We start from the raw sequence: 19,302 nt of genomic DNA, 5'->3' as shown, positions 1-19,302 counted from the left end.
GTTTCTGAAATTAGGGGGTAAAGCCTTATCTTTCTTAGCATATAATTTTTGAAATACTTTTCTGGATGGAAATTTAAGATTATGCATATAAGAGAGTTATTGTTTTATGCTAAAGTTCCTCAGGCTGGGAGCCTCTTTTAGAGAACAGAGGATATTGTCTGGCAACTTTGATTTTCTAAATATATTGGAGACAGCAATGAATATCTGCTGAGGGACCAAGCCCCAGTGAAACATAAACAGACTAATCCAGCCTGAGCAATATATTTCCCCTTCAGTTTCCAGAGACATTTTGGTATAGAAGAGTGAAATCCAATGGGTATTTTATGTGAGAAAAGTGTTAGTGAGCAACATTCCATTCCAGTGAATTATGAAGCTGGGTAGCAGCAGGAGAGGTGGGAGGCAAGCCAGTTTTCATGAGGTCATCCTCTGTTACTTTAAAGGCTACTCTGAGCCTAACCCCCTATAGGTACAGCTGCATCTGAGACACCAGGAGCACATACCTACCAGGGCAAGGTCCTGGCAAGTCCCCCATCCCATGTACCACTCCTGTTCCATGAGCAAATGCAGCATCTTTACCAGCAGGAGGTCATAATGGAAAGAAGATTGCCAAGAATGAAAACGTCCAGGCTTGGTTGAACCCGAGACCAGTACTGATTTGACACAGCCATGGTTAAAGGATTAGGCTTGTCTTCATTATTGTGGTCTCATTGACTGTAATAGCCATTTAATTACAGTAGTGCCCCTATGTGCAGGATCTATGTCCTAAATACCTGTTTACCCACAGGAAGATATATCACCTGTTCAGTGCCTGAAACTGCAGATGGCAGCGAATCCTACATGTATTATTTTTTTTCATGCGTGTATACTTATGATATGTCTCAATTTATATATTAGGTATAGCAAGGTATCAATGATAAGTAATAACAAAATTAATGAAATAGAATAATTAGCACCAGTAAGATAGTTCAGTGTGTAAGAGCGCTTACTGCTGAGCCTCACAACCTAAATGCAAAGCCCAAACGACCATCACATGATGGAAGGAAAGAACCCACTTCCGTAAGATCTCCTGTGACTTACACATGAGCATAGTGCATGTGCCCATGCAAACAAACACACACATCTGTACACAAAAGTAAAGAAACTATTCTAAGATATAATAATTACAGCAATATACTATAATACAAGCTATTTAATACTTGCTGACTCTTTACTTCTGATATTTTTTATGTGATCTTTTTGGACTATGGTTGATCCATAGAATCTGAAAACACATAAAGCAAAAGTCTAGTTAAGGGAAAAACTATTATTTAATTCCCATAATTTCAATCAGTTTATTAGCTGAGACCACTTTTTAATTTACTCCTGAGATGCCACTGGAAAATGTTATCAGCAGGCAACTGCCATCCCACCTGAGATAGTCATAAGGCTGTTCTACTGGAAGAAATGCTAAAGCCATGCTGTGGATTCCATCTGTGGTGTCTACAACCAGCATTCACTCATTACAGGTGTATGGGTGTAATGCATAACAACATCTGAACAGATTTTTGGCAAATTAGGCAGCAGACAATCTCATCTAGGAGGGAGGGTGCAGAGATTCCCCCATCTACTGACCATTATATAATATTTCAAATGGGATATGCTAGTGAAATGTTTGAGACATCAAAATTCTTCATTGAAGTAGGCATTACCAGAAATTTGAACCTTATTATGGAGCTGTTTTGGCAAGATGAATTGTGTTATACAATTGAGTATATAAAATAACACAGTTCCATTTACGGCACTCATCCTATTGAATAGAAGTGGTTAGAACTTAAAATCCAGAGTAACATTACTTCATATGTAAAAGGAGACATTGCAATATAATGAAGGAGTAGCAATTTTGTTTATATTTGTCCCTTCTGTGGCTACTACACATGTATAAATTGACCATGGCACTCTTTCTAAATAAATCCAATTTTAACTTCAGATTTCTTATCCCATACAGCCTTATAAAGAATCACTACTAACTACTTCTCATAGACATACATGAATTGGATTTTACAAGCCTAAGTATAAGTATTCTCAGAAACCATGTTATTGAAACACCATTCTCTTTTAAGTCTTGCCTGGATGCTGTTCGTGAGGGTGGACCTAGAACTCTAGTACAGACATTCATAATCTCTACTAGAGAATAGCTTTGGAACTGAATCTCTAAATGTTCATGATGAAAATGACTTATATTGGTTCTCCAATTTCATCCCATTTCCTACTGGTTTTCCTCTTGGGAAAGAATGGACTCTTTAGGTGGAGGCATGGCATTGTCTTTTCCCCTAAGAGTTAATTCAACTGGGCAGGTCCATGACTTGGCCAAGGGACCACCCCTTAGGAAGGAAGTACCACCCTTATGAAAGTAGATTCACCTTAAGTATGCTAACAAGATAGGTGGAATAATTATCCATTTCTTTAATGTGTGCATTCTGCCTTCCTCAAATTCCTGCCTTCCAGCACAATTGTTTATTGGATATTAGCCTCATATCTTTGTAATTCCATCCATTTTTCTGAACTACTCAAAAAAAGCACAGCTTTCCCTTTTCTTCCATAACTAGTTTAAGTATGTTTCTCCTACACATTAGGTCTCCTTACTTTTTCTCAAAAGTTTTCCTTTCCATCATTTGGCTGCCTGGCACAATGTGGCTGACTTCCATGATGGCTTAACTCAAGTGGCATTGTTTGTTTCCTTTTTCTTCTCTTTTTCTCAATTCTCCTGTGAGCAACTGTGGAGGTTTACAACTTTCATACCCTTGAGTTTTCCTTTTGAACACTAATGAAGTTGTCCTTGATATGCAAACACATTATTACATTTGTGGTGTGTGTGTGTGTGTGTGTGTGTGTGTGTGTGTGTGTGTGAGAGAGAGAGAGAGAGAGAGAGAGAGAGAGAGAGAGAGAGAGAGAGAGAGAGAAAGAGAGACAGACACAGACGCACACACACACACACACACACAGAGAGAGAGAGAGAGAGAGAGAGAGAGAGAGAGAGAGAGAGAGAGAGAGAGAGAGAGAGAATGTGTGTCGAATCTAGGAATAACTTGGAGGAGTCAGTCTTTTTCCATTGTTTGGGAATGAGGCATTGAACTCCCATCATCAGGGTTAGTGGCAAGTGTCTTTCATGCTGAGACATTTCGCTGGCCTGATGACTATTCATTCTTAAGAATAGATTCATATTTCCTACATTTTCACAACCCCGTTTTCATAGTATTTCCATGCAATCTAATATTTTTGAGCAGAAGTGAAATTGGTAACAAGTGTATTTTTGAAAGAAGTACATTCAACTAGTACAACAAACACACGTGTGGTTAATTTTGCCCTTTTTTACACCATAAAGCTCCCTACTTACAACAGACCTAGTGCTTTTGTGTGTAAATTCAAAAACACACTAAAAATAACTTCAATTAAACCTCATGTAACTTAAATATTTCCTTACAGATTATTGTAGGAGCAATTGTTTTAAAGCAATAACTGCAATTTCTCTGCAAAATACATGATTACATAACTCTTCTACAGACTCTAATGCTTATTTTAGTCAGGTTAGCACAAGTTATACTGTAGCAATGAGGAACCTGAATTTTGGTGGCTCAAATGATGATTTACTTCTTCACTAAAATTCTCTGCAGATTTTGGCCAACTCAATGTAGTAATTATGGCCACTCAGCAGAGGCATCTGTGGTTACCTGATCAGAGGAGGAAATGGAGACAGAAGGCACCTGAGAATTAAATAACTCTGTAGGACAAATATACTTCACTTCTGTGCACTCATTGGCCAAAGCAAGTCACAAGTTGGGCCTAACTTCAGCGAGGAGGAAAGTACAATCTTCCTATCAGAATCTTGATAGAGGAAACAAAAAATGTTAGTAACATATGCCAGTGGCTTAAGCCTTTTGTGTCAAGTCAACTCTCTTCTTAAAATATATGTATCTTGCAGGTGATCTTATGGTTCAAGTTCAGATAATGAAACAAAATGGGCTAGTTTAAATACTTAAATATTTTGCTTGCTGACATCAGGTGGCTTCTGGGGAAGTCTAGAAAGTTGAATCTGGAAATCTTAAAACAAGGGCAGTGTTCAGCCACAGTAGTAGACTCCTCAGTGAGAGAACTGAGCTATCCTACATGGGGATAGGAAGCTTATGCATGGTTCCTCTGAGGAGGAGGCTGGGGTCTATACAATGCTGCAACCTCAAGATTAATTCAGCTTCTAAGCAAAAGAGTTGTGTAGACATAACTCTCAAGTGGCTCCAAGACTGTGATTGTCTCAAAAAACATCTGAGCATAGGAAGTGAGCCAAGGTTTCTCTCTAAATGAACATAGACTCAAAAAATTCTAATTGAAAATTAACGTGTCCATTCTCCTCTGAATATGCCATTCTTAACCAGTTTTTACCTTTTGGTATTACAAATCATTTTACTTCATAAAAACCAATGTGGGCATTTGTACTATGTCATATTTTTTTCTAATCTCTTTATTGTAACTACCTTCTCTTTTCTGCAAGAATTTTAGTACCTAAAATAGGAACAATTTTTTTGTTATCTCATCCAGTATACAAATAGAATTTTACATAGACTACCTAGTCCATACATAGAAGAGACATTTAAAAATTCTGGTAAATACATACTTGTAAAGAAATCAGTAAGGATACATCGACCAATCTTCAAGTTCCACTGTGTTCATTCTATCACATCTAACATTAATGGAGCGCTTGCTTCATTCCAGGTGATTGATAGGTATTGCACTAAGGTCTATACTAAGCTTAATTCACACAACAAACGTATGGAGTGCACATACCTGTCACTCAAATTTTACAAGGGAGGCAACTGAAGCCCTGAGAGGTTCAGCAGCTTGCCCTGTATGACCCAGCTTTGTGGCAGCTAAATTGGAATTGAAACATAAGATGAGTGAACTCCAGAATTTCACCACTGTTCTGTGCTCCTTCACCTGTTTTCATGGTAACATGAAAAGTCTAGAGAAGAGATGGGCCCCAAGGTACACGAAGCAGAGTTGACGGAACTGGAACAATTTATAATTTACTTAGGAGAGCTGATTCTTGGGATAATGACATCATGTTCACTACTGCTGCACATTCTTTCAAAACCAACATCAGATGAGTTCTATGACACACTGAGGAGGGAGGAGATGGGAGATCTCTCTAATGTCATTTCATATTTCAGTGTCACACTTTTAAGGAACACTAAAACAGATAATATGCATATTAAGAAATTACTTTTTTTTTTGCTGGATATGGGAATACATGCTTATAACCTGAGAATTTGGGTGGCTGAAATGAAAATATCCTGAGTTTGAATCTAGCCTGTGCTACATGGTGAGAATCTGTCTCAAGTAAGACAAAACAAACAGCTCACAAAAGTTCAATGATGAGAGATAGCTTTATTTTCTTAATGTTTACTAAACACAAGACATGAAAGGGCATCACCTTTAGAAGGCTCACAGAGGCTTGGAATAATTTACTCTGCAATGCCAGGGTGAATAAACACCTAAATATAGCTTTGGATTTAAGCAGGAATGGGAGAATTAAATTCTATTATAAAAACATAAAATTCAATTCCTAATCTTAAATGCTGTCTTAAAAAGCTTATGCCAGAGATTAAAAGGTCAGTGTGTACTGACTGTACCCACAGATGGTGGTTTTTGCATGAACTTGCAGTAAAGACATTAGTAGGCAAATTATGCTCTATTATATCTACATCTCTATTAAGAAGATGGCATTTAAGCTAATGCTAAACAGTCAATGCAATGTCGGTAATTGAACAATTTAGTCTAAGGCTACAGCTTTGGGTTATGTCATTTTAATGTGACATTTTGACATAATGGTATCCTAAATGGCCTTTAGTAGGGGTATAGTTTAAGAAATATATGCCAGTTTACGGGAACTGTAAGGATTTACACTGGCGTTAATGGTGACAGAAAAATGTCTCTCCCCTTATTTACCACTAGGATATATAGGAGGTGAAATGCACCAATGAACAGTATGTTAATTACTTATAAAGTTCTCTTTTAAGAGATTTTCACATTCAGCAGAATCATTTCTGCTCTAGTCCAGCCTAGATGTGCAGCTATTTGATAAGAAATTTTTGTTGTTTTTTTGGGCTGTGTAGTGAGTACCCTCACCTTCAGATGTTAAATCACACCTATAATAGCTATAAAGAATGTCCATCACAAAGGCTGATAAATCACAGTGAGGGGAACAGGATGAATGGCTGAAGCATTCTTTGGTTGTCAGGTCCTTGGAGTTCAAACACGAATGTGTCAAATGCTGCTGAACTCTGAATGCCTGGGCACATCACTTGACCTTCCTGTGTTTCCATTTCCTTATCTACATAACTAGGCTAATAATACTGATTGACCTCATAAGGTTTAATTAGACCGTTGGGAAGCTCTCTGAAAGTGCTAAAGTATCATTTGTTGGCACTTAGCTTCATGAAAGGTTTGTGTTTTTAACACACCGTGCTTTGAGGATGTGTCGGTAGGTCTGCCAATTTATTCCCCCACCATATCTCATTTGGACTCCCTTTGAAGTCAATGGGAATCAGGCTGATTGAAGGTGCTTAGCGGAAGCTTTGGGTGTGCGTGTGTTTTGTGGTGTGTTTGTAGTGGGCTGGACTTTCCCTCTCCAGAACAAGCCATTCTTTACTCTGGAAGAGGCTTTCCTTGTCTCCTCTGTGTTCTGGGAGTAAATGAGTGCTTACTCATGGAGCTAAACCCCAGAGAAGAAAATTTTTGGCAAAGATACAAAAAGAAAGTTTAAATTATTTAACAAAAATTAAACTGTGTTTTAGGGAACATAAAGGGTAAAAGGCTCCTTTAGGGGAGGATTATATCTTATACTTTTACAGAATACACAGCGGCTGCTCAATATATTACTGTTAAGTAAATGCATTAGGGATGGGCAAAAATTACGATACTCATAGCATTTACAATGATTATCATGGAATATTTGATAAAACTTTTAGAATATATTTTGTGACTTTTATGTACTTCCCATCTCCGGTTATACCAATCACCAGAACACATTTAATTTCACTTGTAGAAATGTGTTATGTGACATGCTTTTGCTTAAAGCTTAAAAGCAATTATCAGAATTCCCATTACAAAATTGCGTATCTTGGAAAACATCACCACAACTCCATGATTCTCTTTGCATACCAATTTAATCATTGGTCTCTATTCCTAATTTTTTCCTCTGGTCATTTTTTTTCTAAACCTGCCAAACTAAATGTTCCTGAACATCACTTTCTTTTCTTAAAACATAGATCAATTTTATTATTTTACATGTATCACATGCACGCACACAGACACACACAGACACATACTTATGCATACACAGGATAGCCATTGGGAAAAGAGGGTGGCAGAAGAAGAGAGGAGATATTATATTTCCTCCAGAATTGCCTAGAAGTAATGAAGAGCTCCATAGCAACAAGGAGCCAGGAATTCAGTTTACATTCTCTAAGTACTGTTTCCCACAAAGGGGTCATTTCCACAAAGTGGAATGTGTGCAACTCATTTTTTTAATGGAAATTAGATTATTTTCTCATACAATATATCCTGATTATAGTTGCCCATCCCCTCATCACTCCCAACTCTCTCCACCTCCCCTTCTATCCAGATCCACTCCCTTTCTGTCTCTCATAAAAGAAAAGTTTCTAAGAGATAAGAACCAAACATGACAAAACAAAAATGTAAAAAGATGAAGCACAAACTTTCATATTGAAGTTGGACACAGCAACCCAACAGGAGGAAAAGAATTCCACGAACAGGCACAAGAGTCAGAGACCCACTCGTTCTCGCAGTCAGGAGTCCTATAAAAAATTAAGCTAAAAGGTATAATACATATGCAGAGGACCTGATACAGACCCATGGGAGCCCTGTGCTTACTGCTTCAGTCTCTGTGAGCTCATATGCATCTGCCTAGTTGATTGACAGGGCATGTTCTCCTGGTGTCCTTCTTCCCCTCTGGTTCTCAATATTTCAGCCCCTTCTTCCAAGGGATTCCCTGAGCTCTGAGGAGAGGGATTTGATGGAGACCTCCCACTTAGACTCTCTCTCCATGTAATGTCTGGCTGTGGGTCTCTGTATCTGTTTCCATCTACTGCCAGAAGAAGCCTCTTTGACTGTGACTGGAAAAGGTGCCAATCTGTGAGCATAGCAGAATATCATTAGGAGTAATTTTATTTTATTTTTTACACTAGTCATGTTTTGTTTTACCCTAGGTCTCTGGGCTAGCTACTCTCTAGCTCGTGGTTAGCAGGCAGTGTTGGGTGTGGGTTCCTACTTGTGGAGTGGCCTTAAGTCAAGCCAGACATTTGTTGGCCACTCCCACAAGTCCTGTGCCATCACTATTGTAGCAGATTTTTCAAGCAGGACAGATTATAGGCCGAAGGTTTGGTGGCTGGGTTGGTGTCCTCTTTTCTGTTTCTAAAGCCTGCAGAGTGCTTTCTTACATCAAAGAGACTAGAATGTAGGATTGAAGGTTTCATGTAGGCACTAGCTCAACTTTTCTATGTTCACTGAATTATGTGGATGTGGTCTTTGGCAATGTGATTCCCACGGTCAGTTTTCAGTGAGCAACCCTTGGTCTTAGCATCAGCTTGGGTTGTTTGGGGATTTCCATAGGACCCCTTACCCAATTATTCAATTGAATGCAACCCAGTCCTGCCACTGGAAACCTTACCTGGCTATGAGAGATGGCCAGTTGAGACTCTGATCCACCTGTTACTAGGAGTCCTCATTAGGATCACTTTTTACATAGTCCAGGAAGTTTACACTGCACTAGGTTTCCACGCCTCCAACCCATCTCCCCGTCCTCAACATGATCCCTTCTGCTCCTGTCCCCACCCACTCCCAGTCCACCTGACAAAATCTATTCTTTTCCCCCTTCCCGGGGAGATCCATGCATCTCCCCTAGACCCTTCCTCTTTACCTAACTTCTTTGAGTCTGTGGATTATAGCTTAGCTAGCATTTACTTAACAGCTAATATACTATTACAAATGAATACATACCATATTAGTCTTTATGGCTGTGGGTTACCTCACTCAAGATATTTTTTTTTCTAGCTCCATTCATTTGCCTGCAAATTTGATGGTGTCATTTTTTTAACAGCAGAGTGATATTCCATTGGGTTAATGTGCCACATTTTGTTTATCCAGTTTTCTTTTGGGGAGAATCTAGGTTGTTTCCAGTTTCTGGCTATTACAAATAAATCTTCAGTGAACATGACTGAGAAAGTGTCCTTGTGGTAGGATGGAGTGTTCTTTGGATATATGCCCAAGAGTGGTATAGCTGGGTCTTGAGGTAGATCAATTCCCAATTTTCCGAGGAACTGCCATATTGATTTCCATAGTGACAGTACAAGGCTGCACTCCCACCAGCAAGGGAGGAGTGTTCCCTTTGCTTCACATCCTAGGCAGCATGAGTCATCACTTGTATTATAGTTCCTAGTCATTCTGACAGGTGTAAGGTAGAATCACAAAGTAGTTTTGAATTGCATTTTCCTAATAGCTAAGGATGATGACCATTTCTTTAAATGTTTCTTAGCCAAGTGAGATACTTCTACTGAGAATTCTCTTTTTAGATCTGCATTCCACTGTTTAACTGGACTTTTTTATATCTAGCTTCTTGAGTTCTTTACATATTTTGGATATTAGTCCTCTATTGGAAGTGGAGTTGATAAAAATCTTTTCCCAGTCTATAGGATGCCACTTTGTCCAATTGATAGTGTCCTTTGCCTTAAAGAAGCTTTTCATTTTCATGTGGTCCCATTTATTAATAATTGATCTTAGTGCCTGTGTTATCAATGTTCTGTTTAGAAAGTTGTCTCCTATGCCAATATTTTCAAGCCCATTCTTTAATTTCTCTTCTATCAGGTTCAGTGTATCAGGTTTTATGTTGAGATCTTTGATCCAGTTGGACTTGAATTTTGTGCAGGGTGATAAATATGGATCTATTTGCATTCTTCTATGTGAAGACATCCAGTTTGCCTAGCACCATTTGTTAAAGATGCTGTCTTTTCTCCAGTGGAACACCACTTTAATTATGTGTCTTATTTTAATAGCTTTCAATTGCCATTTTATTGTGTAGTGCCTAGCTCTAAAGTTGCAACTTATAGTCTTCTGTTCTGGTATGATTTTTGTCTCTCCACAATTATTTATTGACATACTAATATGTAATACCTTAGTAACTGTCTTACTTTGGGTTACTGTTGCTAAGATGAAACACTGACCAAAAGCAAGTTGAGGAGGAAAGGGTTTATTTGGCTTACCCTTTCATATCCATAGTCCACCACTGAAGGAAGTCAGGACAGGAACTCAAATGCAGTGAGAACCTGGAGGCAGGAGCTGATTCAGGCTCACAGAAGGGTGCTGCTTATTGGCTTGGTCCCCGTCACTTGCTCAGTCTTCTTCCTTATAGAGTTCAGGACCACCAGCCCAGGGATAGATCCACTCACAATGGGCTGGTCCCTCCCATGTCAATCACTAATTAAGGAAATGCTTTCTGGAGACTTGCCTTCACCCCAGTCTTATGAAGCCATTTTCTCAATTGAATTTCCCTCCTCTCAGATGACTCTAGTCTGTGTCAAGTTGACATAAAATTAGCCAGCACAGTAACCATATTTGGAAACATGTCCTTTAAAGTAGACATTAAGAAAATATTTGATTGTAGGTGATTATGATTGACATCCTTTCCTGAAAAGGAAAATTTGAAAATATTATGAAGGCATGGGGAAAATATGATGATTTCAAGTGAGGGAGAGAGAGAGAGAGAGAGAGAGAGAGAGAGAGAGAGAGAGAGAGAGAAGAGATATTTATTAGAAGAAACCAATCCCATTGAAATATTGGTCTTAGAGTTCTAGTTTTCATAATTGAAAACATAAATTTCTGTTGTTTTAGCCATACAAACATGGGTATTTGTTTAGCAGACTACTGAGCAATTTATCAGTATCTCAAATGCTTCCTATGCGTTCTACCTTTATATCTCTAGCAATTTGACTTTGCATCATCTGCCTATACCAAAACCATTGTTATTATATTTTATCTTTTTCTCTGTTATTACCCTGTTTATGGAAGGACTGGTGATTTTGCACAATCCAGGGAAGAACTCAGAGTTGGGGACATACAAGACATGATATGCCACCTTTCCCTGTTTAAAAAAATGAATCCTTCTGTTTGTTTTAAAATGTTTATAGGCCTTTAGGTAAGATGGCAAAGATGGATACTTTTGGAAAAATTAGAGAAGGACAGCTTTTCTCACTTTCATACTCAGTAGGTAACAAAGACTGTCAGTGCACATATTCAGCTCCACTCTTAATTTGTATCTGAGATGAGACTATATAGAGAAGCTGTAAGTATACTACCAGGTAGACGCTAGAGATACTTTTGTTGACCAGACTTGTCTATGCTAATACAACTGGTACAATTTTCTTGGGGGCCTGTATTCTTTACTTTGAGTTTGCTATTGGATGTGGTTCTTTAAGCAACAACTGCCAACTTCATCACACCTCTGTGCTTGCTTTCTGGAGGCCATCAGGCTGGTGTACCACTCAAGTTCCCCCTGAGTAGTACTGGGTTGGGAAAGGGTATTGGACCTGCACCCAAGAATCCATGGCTCCTACTTGCCATTTGTATACAGTTCTATTGTCATTGCAAATGGCCTCAGCAGGAGGCAGTGGGGTTACTAGAATATAGTACACATTCTGGGGAAGGTTAACTGATGGAACTCTCTCTGTGAAGCTATGGGGAATTGACTATCCATATCAAGGTAGACTTCCTAGTACAGCTGCTTTGGGGTTCCCTGTGCTGCTCCTGTAGGCAGCCCCTCACCCATACTCTGCAAGTAAGCCCAAATGCCTTGCTTATTAAAATTGAACTTTGGGGGAATTCTACTTTATTTATTTATTTATTTATTTATTTATTTATTTATTTATTTATTTATTTATTTTGTTGGGACATAAGGAGATGGTAGATGTTGTTTTAATCTTTCTGTAAAAGTAATGACAACAAAGTTCCAAGTGATGATGGCCCTATCCATATTGTCTGGTTTCCATGTTATTTCTTGTTTCTTCCATGGTCTTTGCTAGAAATCAGGCCTTACTCCAAACAACAACCTTTTTGTTGCAGTGCATAGCACGGCAGCTTATGTAGCACCTGTCAGCTTCTCTACCAACTATGGACCTTTATACACTGCACCTGTGTTTTAAAATGGAACACATATCTCAAGATCACTACAGCTCAGACATGCTTCTATCTTGTGATGACATGAACCATCCAAACGTGCACATGTTCTGTGTCTGAGTTTCAGCCTGAAATGATCTAGGCATGGCAGTCTTTCTAGAATTTATGACTTTGACCATGGCATCTCCACTCCTGAGCTAACACCACTGCTAACTTAGGCCTGTTATACCTGCTCTGCTTGTATTCCTGCTGTTTTTAGTCTAATAGGGTATGTCATGTCAGAGTGTTTCAACACTGACTCACAAATGACTGTGCAGAGATAAGGGAGTCTTCTTAAGTTGTAGAATCAAGGCAAAGGCCAATTCTTATCTATAAATATGTTCTCTCGGGGATATTTCCTTTCTTTGAACTCCTAAATTATTTTCAGTCTATACTACAAATTAGCTTTTTTTTTTTTATACAACTGACCTCACATTTTTCTTATCAATTAGTTCATGTGAATTTTCTTTTGAAAACTTTATTATGAAATCCCAGTCATGTGCATTCATTGAAAATGTATTCTGAGCATAGCAAAATATAAAACCTCGGAGAGTTTAAAAAAAACAAAAGACATCCATTTTGTCTTGCTGCATTAGTTACACTCTTTGTGAATGTGTTTCAACTTTAGGTGACACAGGTGTGTTTTGTCATATTCCTTTCAGAGTGCTTTTCGGATGCATGAGTTTAAAATTTAATGTAATTGTGTTTGCCAGTGGTTTTCACTTTATATGTATGCTGAGACACAGCTCCCATTTCATGGACTCAGTTGTTGGCTTAAATGCATTGCCTTTTGATTCTTAATATTATTTAAGATTTTTAATTTGTGTAGCACATTATTAAATTTGCATGTGCATGTACATGTTGAATACACAAGAGAACACCTGACAGAAACATGAAAATGTTAATGGAATTGAGAGATTAAGTCATGGCTAGAGAGTAGTTATGTGGCTCCTTCTATATTTGAATGTGAAATTTTATATTTTGTATCCAGATTCTCTTTCATAATTTGAAATACTGGATGGAATGGTAACAAAAATAAGGAAATTTAAAATATCTGTTTCTGTGCCACCTTGTCTTGCTAATATTTTTTTCCTGAGCATCTGGCTGAATTGTCTCTCTGTATCTCTTTCTCTCTCTCTCTTTTTTTTTGATCTTTACTGTTCTCCGATTAGATCATACAAGGAGAGTGTCATGTTCATCATGACATCTGGAGACAAATGGATGCAAATGGATGGAACTAGAAAATATTGTCCTGAGTGAGGTAACCCAGACTCAGAAAGACAAACATGGTATGTACTCACTCATAAGTGGACACTAGATATAAAGCAAAGGATAATCAGATACAACCCACAGCTCCAGGAAACAAGGAGGATCCTGAGGGACACATGCATCACTGGGGAAGGGGAAATAGAGGAGATCTCCATGAGTAAACTGGGGATGGGGGGGCAATAGAGGGGTGGGGATGGTGGATAAGAACATGAGGGGACAGGTTAGTCAAGCTGAGGGAGGGACAGGTTGGGAGAGCAATGAAAGAGCTATCTTAATAGAGGGAGACATCATGGAGTATGGGAGAAACCTGGTGCTAGGGAAATTCCAGAAATCCATAAGGACAACTCCAGCCTAGACTACTAGTAACAGTGGAGAGAGTACTAAACTGGCCTACCCAGCAATCAGATTGGTGACTACCCTAACTGTCATCATAGAGCCTTCATCCAGTAACTGATGGAAGCAGATGCAGAGATCCACAGCCAAGCACCAGGCCGAGTTCTGGGAGCCCAGGCGAAGAGAGGGAAGAGGGATTATATGAGCAAGGGGAAGTCAAGATCATGATGGGGAACCCTACAGAGACAACTGAACCAAGCTCAAAGGAACTTACAAAGTTTAGACCGAGAACTGTGGAACATGCATGGGACTGGACTAGGCCCTCTGCATATGGGAGATAGTTCTGTAGCTTGAGGGGCCCCTGACCGTGGGATCAGGATTTATCCCTGGTGCATAAGCTGGTTTCTTGAACCCACTACCTATGGTGGAACACTTGCTCAGCCTTGATGCAGGGGGAGGGGCCTGGTCTGCCTCAACTAAATGTGTCAGCTTTGCTGACTCCTCATGGGAGGAAGGGATGTGGGGGGGGGGGAGGCACGCAGGGAGCAAGAGGAAGGGATTGTAACCTCCCATGCAAGAGATAGGGAACTGGGATTAATAAAAGCTCTAGAAAGTTGGATTTTTTTGTCATATAATACATCATTCTGATTACAATCTTCCTCCTTCAACTCTTCCCAATCCTCCCACACCCAAATTCCCCTTCTTTCTCGATTTTATTAGAAAACAAGTGAGTATCTAATAAAAAAAACAGATAAAATAAAAAGAAACAGAACAGAATAGGACAAAAAACAGAAAAAAAAATGAGCCAAAGAAAAAGCACAAGACACACTTAAAGATTCAGAGAGATACATATTTGCACACCCAGAAATCCATAAAAACAACAAAGCCAGAAACCATACTATAAGTCAACCAGTAAGGTAAAACAAAATACCCAGATAATGCATTATGAAACTAAAAACTTCCCCAAATACCATTGAGTCCATTTTGTGTTGGTCGTCTATTACTGGGCTGGGCCTGTCTTAACTGTGGTTTGTGGACCGCGAGACTCCTTTGGAGAGAACTCATTTTCCTTTATCGAGAATCTTAACCCTTTGTTTATGATGCCTCCTCTTTTACAGCAGTCTCTTCTTGGATGTTCCCCCTCTGATTTCTTTTGCCAACCAATCTGTTCATCATTCAAGATTCAATTTTAACCCTTTCCCTGTCATCCAGCTTCTATGATCCCCAAACTTGCCAGACTTTCTTATATGTCAAACATATTCTACTTCTAAATTCTACTTTCTGCTGTATGTAGCTGTTTTTTTCCATTAGCTATTTTTTTAGTGTGTTATAATATTTAATTATTTTAATTAAAAATTGTTTTTTTTGGCGGGCATGAAACTTTATAAAATAAGCATTTTTTCAAAACATTCTCCACCCCATGATCCTCCATATTTCCCTCCTTGCCCCCACGTTGAAGTTTTATTTTACATAAGCGGTTCTGTGAGCATTATTCCAGGATCACCGCGGACCTGCTTGAGTTTTTTTTTTTTTTTTTCTTTTTTTTATTCTTTGTCTCTTTGTCTTCACGTGCGGGACAGGTCTCCCCTGGCCCAATTAGCATGGGTGGACTCTCACTTGTCGTGTGATGCATTAATACGTAGCCAGGTTGGTAAGGATTCTCCCCCTCCAGGTTGAAAGCGTATCTGGGGAGAAAATGAATCTTGAGAGTATGTAAATAAATGATATAAAAAAAAACTTGTTTAAATTAAAAGAGTGATGTCTAAGAGCAAGTAGTAATGAGGTCAAATAACAAACAATTAAAAGTTTTCAATATCTATAAACAATTATCTGCGTTGTTTAAAAGATATATTATTTTGACTGTTTTAGTCTTTAGAACAATAAAATTATTATTGTTACTACTTTGCATTCTGTTATAGAAACTCTTGAGAATTTCGTACATCCATGTTTCGGATTCGTATGCTTATCCAGTAATTTTCACCAAATCATTCTCCATAGCTGACCTGCAATACGACTTTGTGTTTTTGTGATATTATTTTTTATTTAATTTACAAACAATTTGATGTTCATTCAAATTCTTGGCTATGGTTCATTACATTGTTATGCCCATCTTGAGGTCTAAGATGGACTCTAAAACCATTGTCCTGATTACTTAGAAATCCTTTGGGTTAACAGAGGGAGGCCCAGGATATCTCTGACTTTACAAAGTGCACAGTGTCAAAGGCTAGGACGATCTTAAGTGTGGTTACTTCTAACCTTAAGAGAATTAAATAGCTCAGCAGTGAAAGTGGGCTTCCTCAGTTATACCTCGAATTGTACAGAATCATCTTACATTAACTCAAAAGGGTATTTGGGGAACTCAAAGATGTTCTGGATTGAAACGTAGCGAAGAGTTCACAGCTTCAGGCTTTGCGGGCCGTACATCTAGAAGACGAACCGGCCAGGTGTGGGTCGAAGAAATAAATAAAGACACTACAGTTGGTTTAAAACTGTTTTTAATAATTTGCTTAAATGTGTCTAGTATATTTTCTCCAATATTATTGGAATTACAAGTTCTATGAGCTATAAAGAAACAATAGGTAACTTTTGCCATTTAAAACGCTCAATTTTTCTTTAATGTTATAAAACATGAGGATATGTTAAATGAGTCATACTATTAAAATGAATATTAAGTGAATTGGTAGATTATATAAATTGTGAGCAGTATGTTTTTGAACGTTTGACGCTTTATGCCGTCGTTGTGGCGCACGCCTATTGAATCCAAACTCGAGCAGACCAGGCGCCTCACGTGAGTTCGAGGCAGTACTGGGCTAACCCAAGTGACGTCCAGGAAAGGCGCAAAGCTACACAGATGAAACCTGTTGAAAAACATAGAAACACAAAAAAAAAAAGTCTAGGCTTCTTATGATTCTGTGTAATTTTAGTTGGAAGTTGTCTGTAGGTGCCCCATGTGTCTGTTTGCCTTTAGCCTTGCAACGCCCTCTCATGCCAGTTCTCTACGAATTATGTGACAGGCATGGTGTACAACATGCGTGGTCTAGCATGGCGGCATATAACAGGTGGTTACATCAGTTCCCAGATCAACCTCAGAGCATAGTCCTGAATGCATGCCTGCTCTTTTAAAATCAAAAGAAGATGTATGGTACTAATTGTGGGTTGACAGACCAAAACGGGATGCGCCAATAAACATGTTTAAAAATAGTTAGAAAGTGATTTGTGATAAAACAATAGCTTACAATTTAGTATAGAACCGTAATTTCTGAGAACTCGCTAGGAGATGATAAAGAGAAGATAATCATCTGGGAATATAATAGGGGGTAAGAAAACAATATGAGACTCATATCAAACCCATGGCAATTTATAAGGGCGTAGCTAGTTCTGTCGTCACCCGTAAATGATATAATCCTGGGCTTTGGAGTCCATTTGTGAGGGATCCATCCTTTAAGGAAGTCCTCAACCTGACTCATTGTTATTTTCCCCATAACAATAAAGGGGAACCCTTGTAAAGATGCTGAGAGATTAGGGTGACTTCACACACAGTTTCCACATCATTTTCCGATTGAAATATTTTCAGTAGAACTTTTCGTAAAAGAAAATAAATTTCACATAACAATTAGTGTTAATATATAAATAATAAATGACATGAGTCACTTGTTCTTTTTTTTGTTCTAGGAGTGAGATTGTCTTTTTCAATCTAGGCGTCTGGAAGTGATTATTACTTTATATAGGGGGGCAAGTGGGGATGATATTCGATTTATAGTTACAGTCTGTCACAATGTGCTATCGTTGCCAGAAGAACAGATCGGACTAATCCAAACTAGGTCAATGCCAGTCAGCGGGATACACGATAATTATAGGGAGATCACACCGATAACTCAGGTACCGCTGCATCCGGTGGAGCTTTAGCCATGTTAGCTCTGTAAGGTATTGGGTGGCTCCTGATCGCTTATTCTTACATGGGCCTTATGGGCCAAATTCTGTAGCGGTTGCAAATTGCTGTATGAAAGCTCTAGCCGTAGGACTGATCTGGTGCATGACTAGAGAAGAGAAGAAGAATGGAGCGTGGACGACGCGGAGATTGGGCAAAGAGCTAATTCTCTTCCGCATATCACGAATAACCATAGTCTGATCTACACATTCTGATAGTATGTTCAGGGGAAACAGTCCTAAAAATAGCTTGAACAACGGGAAAGAAATGACAATTTCTTTTAAAGGTTGTCTCGGTGTCCCAGACCAGAAATTAGTTTTCGGATGAGTGCTTGGTTAGGCATTTTTCTATTATCATATGGTATTGGGAGCAAGAGGAAGTACTTTTTTTCTGTTTGTTTTGCTTTATTTCTTGTTCTCTAAAAACTTGTGACCTAGCAGAGAAATAGATTATTATCACATAAATGGAATAGGTGAGGAGACAGATATGTGGGAGAATCAAAGCAGGACAATACTTAATTTCTGGAGAGAAGAGAAGTTTGAAAGAAGGCTTCTTAAGGTGAAGATTAAAGTAAAAATCATGTAAGCCAGGGGAAGGGAAGGCTTTGCAGACAGACATTTACTAGATGCTGTGAGAATAATGGCTGCTCCTGGCTGGGGAGTGAAGAGTGAGCTAGGATGTACTAGGAGAAACAGCTACAAATAAGCTTGTGGAAGTTTGCTTGAAAATGTGAACAACATAATAAAAAGAAAAAATAATGAAAATATGAACCTTGTCATCCAATTGGTGGCTAAGCCAAAAACAAACTCTTGTTCCTTATATTGCTTTTGGTCGTTGTCTTAGGAATTGTCAACGATGTTCAATTATCGGAAAGACCATTTTGAAGGTATTTTCAGATTCATCTTCCCTATGAGAGTTCCATGAACATAAAGGGCAAGACTTGCTGGTTTTCTTTTTAAATTGAAATTATTAGCTATAGTTAAAGATATACAGAAGTTCATATTTGTGGGTGCATGATATCTGAGTGCATGTATACATTGTGTGGTTAAGTATGAAAGATAATAAAAATCTCATGTGAAAATAATTATAAATTAAAACTAGTCAGATGTATTATTCTCACCATCCCTGTTCTGTGCATCCTGGGAAGGAAGGCTTTCCACCTGCATGAAGGAGGAGGCTTGATCCAGGGACTGCAGCTCCTGGTTTAGGATTCTGTGCATGAGTCACAGCTCCTAAGGATAAAGGTCTTGAATAAATGTGACCTAGCCTACTTCTTCATCTATTACAGAAGCAATAACACGGAGAATAGGTGGTTGCGCTTAGCTTTGAGGAGGCAAATCTTTCTATTTAGATGCATTTCAAAATTACCCTATGAGTTGCAAATGCATTTCTGGAATGAAATACTATTTATGGAAAAAAGATTTGAAGGGGTATATTTGCTTGTCATCATATGACATGTGCAAACACAATTTTAACCTTCCTATCCCACGCCTATCTTGGCTCATGACAGTCAGGAA

The sequence above is a fragment of the Peromyscus leucopus genome, chromosome 20 (assembly GCF_004664715.2).
Source record: "Peromyscus leucopus breed LL Stock chromosome 20, UCI_PerLeu_2.1, whole genome shotgun sequence".
NCBI lineage: Eukaryota > Metazoa > Chordata > Mammalia > Rodentia > Cricetidae > Peromyscus > Peromyscus leucopus.
Note: the sequence above shows the minus strand (reverse complement) of the source record.